The sequence below is a fragment of the Camelus dromedarius genome, chromosome 19 (assembly GCF_036321535.1).
Source record: "Camelus dromedarius isolate mCamDro1 chromosome 19, mCamDro1.pat, whole genome shotgun sequence".
Taxonomy (NCBI): Eukaryota; Metazoa; Chordata; class Mammalia; order Artiodactyla; family Camelidae; genus Camelus; species Camelus dromedarius.
The window spans coordinates 40,045,526-40,058,051 of record NC_087454.1 but is presented as its reverse complement, the minus strand read 5'-3'; the positions used below and the strand labels follow the sequence as shown (position 1 = coordinate 40,058,051).

General features: G+C 40.7%; 1 long non-coding RNA gene across 6 annotated transcripts in view; it reads right to left on the bottom strand.

Moving 5' to 3' along the window:
* The window catches only part of LOC116151649 (uncharacterized), a 75,824-nt gene that overhangs the window by 26,191 nt on the left and 37,107 nt on the right, over positions 1-12,526 (bottom strand). For all 6 annotated transcript variants that reach the window (XR_010376936.1, XR_010376933.1, XR_010376937.1 and 3 more), the window contains one exon: positions 10,706-10,853. This is a non-coding gene — a long non-coding RNA (uncharacterized LOC116151649). The remainder of the gene's footprint in view (positions 1-10,705; positions 10,854-12,526) is intronic.

Genomic DNA, 12,526 nt, shown 5'->3' with positions numbered 1-12,526 from the left:
CTGAGGCCCCAGCTAAGGGACAGAAGCAGCCCCCAGGGCTCGAATTGGCGGGCAGCCTCTCCCCCAGCAGGGGCCCTGGGGTCTGCCCAGTTCTCTGTGTTTCCCTGTTGTGCTGACTTCCCAGCCAGACAGCGTTCTCCCTAGGCCTGTCCCCATAAAACCCTTCTCTCCAAAATACAAGCACATCATGTCACAATCCTCTTGTTCAACCAGGAAATGTACAGCCCACTATTTCCCTCCCCAGTAAAGTACCTAACTGTCCTCCCTCCCATCCCACCACTTCTTTCTTTGTGAGAACTCTGCTCTCCACACACACCATCCTGAATGCAGGTGCCTTGCTGGCTGGGACCGAGATGCTTCAGTCTCACACAGCCTGCATCCGTTCACTTTCCCCTTGTTACCTTAAAAATCCTTTCCTGAGTCACCCACAAATCTGATTCTGAACTTCAAAAAGTGCTGAGGTTGCAGTCACTGTGTGCATACCTCCCAGGTTTTGACTAGGTTTCCTTCACAGGATCTTCATTAAGGAGCTGCATCAAGAATTTTAAAGAGGCTATTCTTACATCTGAGCAGCGGAGCCTGCAAAAAATTTAAATGGCTTTGAAGCGAGAGTTAACCAGGTACAGAGAGGTCGCAGGTCCTAGTCAACAGTGTCATGAGGCAAAATGTTCTTCAAAGGCTCAGAGTGGCTTCTGAATGCGAAGTCGGCAGGGAGGAGGTGCCAGGCAGTGAGTGGGGTGAGTGACACAGGGTACGCTCCCCTAGCTGGGGAATAATTGGATTTTTTTCTAGTTTTCCAAACAATTTCTTAATAACTTTTTCCCCTATTGTCACATACGATTTCCTACGAATTAAGAATATCAATGTCACTCATTTGGGCCACTCGGGAGAAGCAACAGGATGCCATTCACAGTGCCCACACCAGTCTAGGTTGAAAGACCAGTGGGGGTATTTCCCAGGTAATCACGGGCATGCAGCAAACTCCCCAGCTTCAATGACCTCATCTCGAAGGTGGGGCCAATAAAACTACTAAGCAATGTGCGTGATGATTATGACCGACAACTGTTTACTAGGTAAGTGCCCGTGAAATCTGCAGCTTAATGGGGAATGAGTATGACCAACGAAGCCCAGTCTACCTGGTCACATGCGCCCTGCCTTCCTGCCTTGGTGGAGCAGCAGAGCTTGTTTAGCTGAGATGAACGCCCCCAGAGCAGCCCCAACGGGGAAGCTCCCAGCTCTGCACGGCGAGGCATGTTCCTTTCCTTCTCAGAGCTGATCACAGTTTGCAGTCATCTGTTTTTATGTTTATCCCTTTTGTAACTGCCTCTCCTCCGGAGTTTTTGCTCAAGCAGCGCAGGGCCAGGTGTGTCTTGCAGCCTGCCGGATATTCTGGGCTGGGAAACAGCCGACCCCACATCTGGCTCTGGTGCTGAACGGAGACGGCAGAAGGCCCAGGGGCCCATGCTGAACTGAAGCCCCTGCACCCAAAATTATGGTCTGACTTTCGGCAAATTACACAGTCTTCTTTACCCTGAGATTCCTCATCTGTCCATGAAAATAACTGCCCATGGCACACAGAGTTACAAGGATTAAAGGAAATCACCAAATTCACAACCTAGCCAAGGGGCTACCAGTGCGCCCTCAACAGGCAAATGCTGCCTTTACAGCTCTGACACACGCCAAGCGGGGCGGCCGCACACAGTGAACACTGCTAAGTGCCAGTGTGTTAAGTGCTCCATGTGTCCTACAATACTCTTTAGAACTTACAACAATCCCAGGAAGAAACGAATATTATCATGCCCATTTCACAGATTCATCAACAGGTTAAGAGAGGTTACATTCTACTCCAAGGCCCTATGGTGAGGAAATGGTGATTTAAACTGGAATCTGGGCCCAAGCCTTGGCTCCATCTCTCTCCCATCCACCTGACCACTTGCCTATGAATTCCACCTGTCCAATACCTAAGTTTGCAGCCGGCCAGCTCTTAAATGCAATGTGTGCCACCGTTTGTCAATGTTGGTTAATTACCATAAACTGTTCTCAGAAACCACTACAGTAAAGAAAGGTGGACTTAAGAAATTCTGCATTGCGTTCTCCTGTAATGTGCAGAAACCCTTCCCTACACCACCAAATACTTTTTTATGCTTCCTCCATGTTTATGTTTGCACACGGCTTATTAAAGTAGGAGGTACCTACAGTAATTCCATCTCGGTTGCTTTCCAAGGTTGCAGATTATCCATAATCAGTCCGTGAACGAAAATACTACAATGGGAATGAAAATACTGCAACCATGTCAGTAAACAAAGAATGCTGAAACCAAGTCATTAGCGGCTGCCGCCAACCCCCAGCGAGGACAGGCCTGCAGCCCAGCCACTGCAGCAACTCACAATGGTGCCCTCTGAGCAGACTCAGAATAAGAAAGGACAGGATACTGGCCCTAGGTAGCTAGGTGCTTGTTTAAAGAATGAATTCAGGGAGTCCAAAATTTTTGCTTCCTCCCATACATGGAAAAGCACTAAATTCTTGAACTTGAGATACCTGGCTTTCTTTAGATAACAAGCAATCTTTTATTGTTCCAAGAACCTGGTCTTTGTTGTAAAGCTCCTATATATCCTAGCTCCTCCTCAACCTCTTGGGAGCATTCCCTCAGAGAGATCTGAGAGGCTGTCATCCCCGCTCGAGTCCTCCCGACAAATAAAACATAACTCTTAACTTTTAGGCTGCACATGTATTTCAGTCAACAGTTTGGACACCATGAAGGGACCCAGAGCAGACTCTTTCCACCTGAACTCTCCGAGTAACCGGGGCCTTTGTACCAGCAGTGGCCCTTTGTGCTCATCCACCTCCTCGGGGAGTCCAGATGAATTTGGGTGAGTCTCTCCTGGTTCTCTGATCTCCCATATTGGTTGATAATCCTGAGTTTTATTTGGCGGTGTTTCCAGGTACCTGGCCCTCCAGTTGAAGGAGACTGGGGGGAATTACCCACCCAGTGGAGACATACTGGGTGGGACCTGGTTGAAAGATAACGAGAAATACCCACCTTGAGGAGACGTCCGAAGTGGGCTGGTGGAAACTTATCAGGAAAATACTCACCCAGTGGAGACGTCCTGAGTGGGTCCAAGTTGAAATACACTGGGTTCAGGACTGAGTGATTAGGTAAGAGGCTGGTCTAAAGTTTTCCTCAATTTGGTTACCTCCATTGAATTTTTCAGGATAAAAGTAAAACTCTTATGAGGAACTTTTCAACTCCACAAATGGGACCCTCCTCCTGGATGGTAACAGCTTTCTCGGGTGACAGAGAAACTTGCAGGAGTGGTAGAGGCAAAGATTTCATGCCATAGAGTTGTCCCTGCTGGAAATCTTACTAGCAAATTTATTCTGAGAACCCGACCTTACAATGGGGAATAGAACTTTCAAAAAAAAAATAAAAAAACAAAAAAGAAAAGAAAAAGAAATAACAGATTGCCTGCCTCCAACTATTACCCCAGCCAGGTTTATGTACGTACAAAACTTACAACATTAATTGGGAACTAGAAAAAAAAAATCTCACTCTGAAAGTAACTAACGAGGCCTGATAAAAATATTTTTTGGAATTCTGAACTTATAAAAACAAAATCCCCGTTAGGGGGAACTTGGATTTCTCTTCCTGTGTCCTTGAAATATAAACGTTTTATCTTTCTCTGTGTCTTTTAAGTGTGTGTATGTATGTATATATATGTTTAATTTTCTTTTTTAAGGAAACCTTGGACTCTGCCATACAAAAGGTTCAAGTATTGTGTACATATGGTGGCCACGCAAATAAGTTGGGATTCTAAACAATTCTTTGATTGTACCAATTTTCAGATATTTTGCCATCTTAAACTTTGTTGCATCAGCCTGGACCACAAAGGCCTTTAGCTTTTGGAGAATAAACCTTTGAATTTTATTTAGGCAACACCCCCACTCTCATGTGGAAGAGCCTCTTCATCTTATTGGTTTAAAATCACTATATATATATATAAATTGATGGCCATATGATGGATCCTTTAATTTGGGAAAACTTTTAAATTGGTGAAAGTTGAAAGAGATCTCATTATAAAGAGCTATTTTATTTGTACCTATTAAAATCAAGTTTAAAGGTAGAAAAGTATATCTAATTGTTAACCTAAGAAATTAGTTAAAAAAATAAAACTGGTTTGAAAAGCTACATTTGTGTTTTTCCTTTCCGATAAATGGTTCTAGAGATGTTAATAAAAACTTAGAATAATTAATGTTAATTAGATTGAATAACTGGAAAAAGGATTGTAAAAATGTCCAAAAAAAAAGATAAGGGGCTTATCCCAAGTGGATAAATATTTTTATATGGTTATTTTGAATGAGATAAATAAAATGGACATTTTTGGATTTAGATACAAGGTTTTGATAATACACTACTTAAAGTTAAAAAAAAAAAAAGGCCAAAGAGATCACCTACTGCCCCCCAACATTAAAGTTCAAACAAGTCCGTTTTATTTACCACAGTTTAAAATGTATGTATATATAGACTGAAATACTTGATCAATGATTGGAACAACAGACCAATTAATCAAATTAAAAACTGAGAAGGGTCTAAGCTCTTTGGCTGAAACTTGGGCATCTAGAGACTTTTCTATAAAATTAGATACAATGCACAAAAAAAAAAAAAAAGGCTCTGGCACTCCTTCTAGAAATAAGAATTATTGATTAAACCTAATAAATATAAAAATTAAAGGTATAAGATTTAATCAAATTGAGATAAAAGTTTGTAAAATTGGTATATTTAAATGGTCTTTATATAAAACTTTTGCTTAATTATGTTGTGGGATAGATACGTTTCAATGGAAAAACGCTTCCCCTTCTTGGTATTATAAGGCTGGGCACAAATCTGTCCCTCAGAAAATATTAATTGAACAAATTAAAGGAAACCAATAGAGTAACATGAGTCTTCCAGTATAACGTAAAACTAAAAATTAATATTCGGTGGCTAAAAAAAAATATAGTAAGAGGTTTACCCTGGGTTTAACTTATAGCTCAAGGAAAAGAGACCTTACTAAATGCCTTATGCAAGCTTTGGAAGACATGATAAAGTAAACCTTAAAGTTTTGAAACATGGAATTCTTTGTTTACAGCTCTTCTCACTGATAAAAATAATGCCAATTAAGGAGAGAAAATTGGGTCTGGGTGACAGAGCAGTTCTCTGGGGAATTGGAAGAGTGTGTCTTTGTCTTGCAGATCAGAAATGTAAACACAGCAAACAGTGACCTAGGACTGAGCCTAATTAGCTCAAAGAAATAAAACTTAAGGCCAAGAAATTTTTGGCATTTTAGAACTCAGAACTCTGACGGGTCCTTCAGACTTTGTCAAGAAATCTTAAATGTCTGTTTCATAAACAGTAAGCCTTAGTGATTTGAGTAAGCAAATTCACTTTACTCCAACTATTATTATACCTATCTTATAAGTAAGTTTTAAAGTGAAGCTATGAGATCTCTAGCTTTTGTCTGTTTATAAGACTGCATACACATTATAGATGTGAGATACTTCTACAGCTAAAAAAAAAAATCAAAGTCAAAGTGCTCTGCTTAATTGACGTAAAAAATAAGAGCTTACAAATTAAGTATTTTTAAAATAAAAACTGACCAAATTGAATTTCAGCTTCACGTGAACTGGAAAATATTCAATATCAAGATAATATTTGATATTGTTTAGTTTAAGAATGTTCTAATTAATATAGACATCTTTAAAGTCATCAATATTAAGTATAATACATTTACTGTACCTAGGTTTAATGAAAGTCAAATACGATCCTGTTATATCTGTTGCAGATTGGTCAAGAAAAAAAAAAACAGTAATGTGGTGTGGTAAAATTTTAAGTAAGTTAAATGCAAATGAGATGAGAGCTTTGGGTAAATTTTTAAAATATATTTTTAAAATGTATGCTTAAGATAATCTCTAAATGTTTGGTATCTTTAAATTCTAGAGTTGTACTAAATTAAGTCAAATGATAGGATTTTATTAAATAGCTATGCCATTTTCAGATAAAATAAGATTGAAATATGAATTACTTAACATGTAACTTCCTCTTACAGAGAAAATAAAGGTGTTTAGAAATATTAATAAATGGTTGGTGCCACCCTGAAATAGTCTCTATTATTAAGGGAATGATCTCAGTATCCTAGGAAAATAAGATAAATGTGTAAAGAAGTTATAAGAATGGAATTATATTTTGTTAATGAAAAATAGTGAATATCTCCTGAAGCTGGTTACTTCTGAATGGAAGAGAATATAAGGGACACACTAATATGAGTATAGAAAGCTGTGGAAGGCTTGTGGAAGAGGAACCCTGAAGAAAGAGTTTCGTACGTGGTCGGAATTGGCTAAGTTTAGAATCAAATTGGGCAAAGTAAATGAATCTTAGAAGTAAGCAGGTACAAGACTAGATTTGGTTTTCTCGCTGTTAAGAGGAAAATATTTTCTTAAAATGTTAATCCACCTTCAGTAACAGATTGTAAAGCTTCTTATACCAATTAACTGATCTGTTCTGCCATTAGCTTTGACGTACTTTCTTCTTAATGAATTAGTACTACGTTACAGTGATCTATATGTTTATCTGACCAAGTGTTCTGAAATCTTTTAACAAGTTCCCCAAATATCAATTTCTAATTAAAGTTCTTTTAATCTCCAGTTAAGTTTGGGATGCTACAGAGGGCCCCTGAAACATCCCAAAGAGAGATTTTAATCTATTAAGTTTCATTTGGCATGTTAAAAAACATGGTATTGTCAAATGAATAATAAATCTTCTAAGGTTATATTGTATGAGAAAATATTATTAATATAGATATTGTAGAAATTAAATGGACTCCCTAAAATTCTGGTATATCTGAAATGTTACCAGTGATAATTCTGGGTATAGTGACCAGGTTTCTTTATCGATTATAGTGTAACAGTTTAACCATGCTTTTAAATCTTTTGTCATTTATAGACAGTTAATGGTTGTCTTCTGATGGTTTTGCAAAATGCTTTCTCTTCAAGGAGATTTACTGGTTTCTAATAAATTTCAAACTATAGCAGTGAACTAAACTGGGTAAGAAATTTTAAAGTTCCAATGAAAACTGTGATTAAAAGAATTAGTTACATGGGACTGAGTAAACTGGTGAATATGGTTATAATTTTTTATTTTGTTTAAAATACTACTGGCTTTTAACCTGTTTCCCAGACATAAAGAATCTCTTCTCTTTAAGCTAGTTATGATTGACAGCAATTTGATAAATTATACCTATGTAATCAGAGTTGGAATAGTTATCTTTTCTCTCTATCTGATCCCTCAATCGACTAAAAACTCTTAGGTCCCCAGTGGCTCTATCAGACAAATGAGGAAGATCATCTCCTAACAGATATAGGAATCTCAAGGTATTTTGAGGATTTTAAAGAGAAAATAATTTACCTAAATCTGTAAGGCAGAAATCCATGACAAGCCCTTGACGGGGCTTTCCTGGCCTTAGCAAACCTTATTAACATTCTACCCTGAGACTCCTAATTAATAGTTCCAACACAGCCAATTTAAAAATGCCTATTAACATTCTACCCTGAGACTCTTTATTAAGAGTTCCAACACAGCCAATTTAAAAAAGCCTATATGATCAAATAATCAGACTTAAATTGTAAACAAATTAATCTTGACATGGCTTTATTTGAGAAAAATAAGGGTAACTTTAGAGAGAAAAAAGATTATAATTTAGTGGATATTAAATTCTAGTTTTGTTAATTGAGGTCTGTATTTACTAAGACACTTCCCAGATCATTCCTTGCTGTTATGTCACATTGCTGTACAGTTTAATTGAATTATGAATTGGATAATCTAGGTTTGTTTCTGAAGCTCAGTAATCTATCCTTGGGTAAATTTCCAATGCCCCATGACCTGCAGCCAGGGGATTATACATACTGGAACAGGCATGACTTAAAGAACTCTCTCCAACCTGAATGGAAGGACCCTTTATCAGGTACTCTTAACTAGACCATACACACCAAAGCTGAAGGAAATGGACTTTCGGGTTCACTTCCTATCAGAAATAGCCCCTGCAGTGCACTGGCCTATAGAGCACTGCTCACCTTAAAACAATGCCCAAATGGAGAAAAAGCTACCAGGCCAGGATGAGAAGAAGACGACATCTGAGGTAGACAGCTGACCCAAGAAACCGGACCAGGCCTGCATAACAATTACTGTGATAATTTCTCCTACCTTTAATTATGAACTACTCCAATTGTTAAGTTTATGGTAAATTACCTATGTCTAGTACTTCTGTGTTACCTTGGTGGGTTTCCCTACTCCAAGGCTCTAACTAGATAGCCCTCAGAAACGTTATTCTAAAAATAAATTATAGTTCTGTTTAGGCCATTGTTAATCTTACAAGGTGGGAGACATCACCTGGCCAATTAATACCTGCTCTGACCCTGACCATAAATATGAAATTTCTCATAAGATCACTCAAACTCAATCAGAAACACAAGCAAAATTTTAACCCAAAAATACGACTTCTTGACTATTAAATTCTTACTTGTGACTTTATTAAGTTACTAGCTGTATTACTGATATACTGTCTATTTTATAAAATTGTTGTCTGTTACATTTCCCTATGTGTAACTAGGCCTACAAGATTGATGATGGCTAAACATCTTGAAGAAATAGATAAAATTTATAACCCTGAATAAAGTAATTGTAATAGTGTGATTCTAGGTATGGGAATGAGCAATGAAGGGTAAACACTTCCTGGATCATAATAGACTAGTAAGACAGGTGATCCAGAGAACTTTTAGTATCAACAGGGCCTGATAAAAAAACTAACACCTTGAATGGCAACTCAGAAGATTCTTCACCTGAACTAGGATTGAGCCATCCTAGCACCATGGGACAAAATTTGTCATGAAATGTCTCTCAAAATATTGGTCGAATTTAGGACCAAAGGGGAGCACTGTGAATGAAAATACTGCAACCATGTCAGTAAACAAATAGTGCTGAAACCAAGTCATCAGTGGCTGCTGCCACCCCTCAGCGAGTGCATGCCTGCAGCCCAGCCTCTCAGCCACTCACAGTGGTGCCCTCTGAGCGAACTCAGGGTAAGAAAGGACAGGATACTGGCCCTAGATAGCTAGGTACTTGCCAAAGGGATGAATTCAATGACCCAAATGTTTGCTTCCTCCCATACATAGAAAAGCACTAAATACTTGAACTTGAGATATCTGGTTTTCTTTAGATAACAAGCAATATTTTATTGTTCCAACTACCTGGTCTTTCTTGAAAATCTTCTATATATCCTATCTCCTCCCCTACCTCTTGGGAGCAGTCCCTCAGAGTGATCTGAGAGGCTGTCATCCCAGCTCGAGTCCTCCAGCCAAATAAAACATAACTTTTAACATTTAGGCTGAACGTTTATTTCAATGAAGTCCCAGAATAGTCACAACTCATAAATTCTGTAATGGAACACACTGGATCAGGAACCAAAAGTGTGTTTTAGTCCGGAAAAACTACGGTTTCCTCTTTCTTCCTGTCATTATACAATCCCACCAGAACTCATTTATTTGCTGTCTGCTCATCTGGCAACCAAACTCAGAGAAGAGTCAACTCAGCAGAGTGCTCTACTGTGGAGAACACCCCACAGCAGCACTGCAGGCTACCTGACCTCCTCCACGTTCTGCTGACCCTTGGTGTCCTCCGTGGAGACCAGGCCAACAGAGCTGTTCCCAACAGCTGTGAAGTCCCACACGTTAAATAAATCATTTTATTTTATACGATATTTTACGTATATACCCATCTCTGAAAACAGATTTGCCAGAAACCCAAATCTTCAGCATAAATCTGCAAAGGCAAATCCAGTCCGCAAGGGAAAACAAGACTTAAGACGAAGCTAAGGCGTCCAAAGTACTCTCCAGGGCCGTCAACCAAACTGCTTGCAGGTCTGCAGCTGCAGGCGGCAACATGTCTGCATTTAAAGCAACCCCTTCCTGCCCTCGGGCGCTACAATGTCCCTGTACGCCCTCCCTTCTCAGGGTAAGAGCAGCCGCTGCAGAACCTTGCAGGGAAGCAGTGACAGGACTGGACAAAGAGGATCAGAGCTAAACTAAGCCTTATGATGACACGAGCTTGTCACTGTGTCACTTTACAGATGAAGATATATATAGAGAGGTGGGGTGATCTTGCTCAAAGTCACACAGCTAATAAGTGGCAAAGTCTGTAACTCTGCTCCTCCCTCTGGTGTGACGCCCCAGCTGGGACGCCCACAGGGTTCTCTCGTGCCTGCCTGACCAGTCCTTTCCTGTCACTCATAACACACCACAGTGTCTGACCCTAGCCTACCTTTTCGGCATCTTTTCCCTGCAGTCTCGCAGGAACAAGGCGGTTCGGGCCACTGTATGACTTCCGGCTCCCAGAAGCCTCCGTGCTCAGGCAGGTATTGCCTGTGCATCTGGCCCCCTGCTCAGAGGCTTTTCCTCCCCTGCAGAAGGACGTTTCCACTCTCCGCAGGGACACCCCCTCAGGGAAGCCCTCTTCTCGCCCTCAGCACGGCAGGTGTCCCAGGCCACATCCCGAGCTGCCCCATTAGGACTGCGGGTGCCCAGGTTTGCTAGTCAGACCAGCAGCCTCAGACCCAGGGATTATGCCCGGGTCACCCTGCAAACCTACTGCCCGCCTCACAGCCCCCAGCCAGCAGCTCACCTGGAAGTCACAGCAAGTGCCCCACCCAATCCCGAAGTCTTCATTTGCCAGCACCGCTGACGGCAGGTTTCCAACCTTTGGTCAGTTTCGCACAAAACAGCAGCTTCAACTGCGAAGCAGGGGGTTTTCTCTTCTGCTCCCATCCATACTGGAAACGTCAAGGGAAACAAAAAGGCCTTTTCTCAACACTTTTGTGATGACACCCTCCCACCCACAATACTCACATGCTCAAGAGCTTTGGGTCTACGTGATTTTGTTTCCCTTATGCTAAGTGGCTCAAAACACTGCGGGATTCTTTCTCTTTGGAGGGTATTTGTACTCAGTTTATCGGCTTTAATCTGTTTTTGTCTCCTTCAGTATCCCTAGAAGTTGCCACTTCTTACTCTCTTCAGCAGCCTCCCTCCCAACATCCAGTCTAGGAAATCAGCTGTGACGAGGGGCCTGGGGGCAGTCACAGAAGATACAACTAAGGCACAGAGAGGCGACATAATTTACCCGAGAAGATCAGCTTCAAACCCCAACACTGTGTGTCACGTCCCTCTGTTTAACTCTTATGCTAAGCAAGCTAACTTTTTCTAGATTATGATTATAAACAGATGAGGTATCAAAATACATACAAGGACACACATCAACTCTAAGATGTTCATTAACTCCACTATTTTGTTTCTATTTATTTTATTTCTATTAAAAAAAATTAAGAACCTCTGCAGTCAATATAGCAAAATGTTACTGGGCTTTAAATACAGAATATAGAAGTTTTAAGTGTGTCATTACTCATCCTTATTTGTATGTTCACAAGACAAACTGATTTGAAAGTCTCTCTCCCCTCCCCCTACTCACTACTGGCTCTCACCAGAGCTCCCAAACCACACATCTAACAGCCTTTCACTTTACCCATAGCTGAACTCATCAGTTTTTCCCCAGAACACCCTCTGCAGCTTTCCCTCCTCAGAGCACAGCGGGACCATCATTTACCTCATTAATCTACCCAGAAACCTGGGCCTTACTCCATCCTAACTTCAGAGACAGTATTTATCCTTTCCTTTTTACCATCTAAACATGCCCTCAATCTGTTCGCTTTTACCCACTGACTGTCCCACCGCTCAAGTGGAAACCACCAACACTGCCCACCTGGACTCACGGGTCTCCAAAGTGGCCCCACAGCCACTCTCCCATACTTGAGACAAATGGGATTGTGTCACTCCCGTGCTTTCTGGACTCTTTTCAAACCCACTGTGCTGAGAAGAAACTCCAATTTCTTCACCTGGTGAAGGTCTTTGCCATGAAACTGTCAGCTCAGGGAGGGCAGGACCCGCCTCTCCCCTAGGACCTGCCCTCTGGCAGAGCATCAGCTTGGAATGACCTGCTGAGCTACACCAGCCTGTATTCTAAACCTGGTCTTGAGTTCTTAGCAAACTGCTTCACTTATCCATACAAATCCAAGGTAGATTAGAAAGATTTTAGATGTTGAGCTAGACTATTGATTTGGGGATTTTGCACTAGCAACCTGCAAGTACATGTTCAAATGATTCTGTCTTCTTAAAACCACACCCAGATTTAAGTAGTATTTGTGGAATGTCTTCGAAGTAAAAGGGACTGTACTTTTACAGACTTTATGTTTTATAACATGAACAACCCGGACAGGGTCACAAATGGAACCGCCTCACAAGTGACAGAAGACAGGTGAGAGACATATAGCAACAGGTCACAAAGATGGTAAGAGCAAAGTTGTTTCTCCAACCCCTCAAAAATTTTTTGAAAGAACCGAAAACTCTGAATTTTGAAAGTAAAATACTATCATATAAAGAAATAAAATAATCC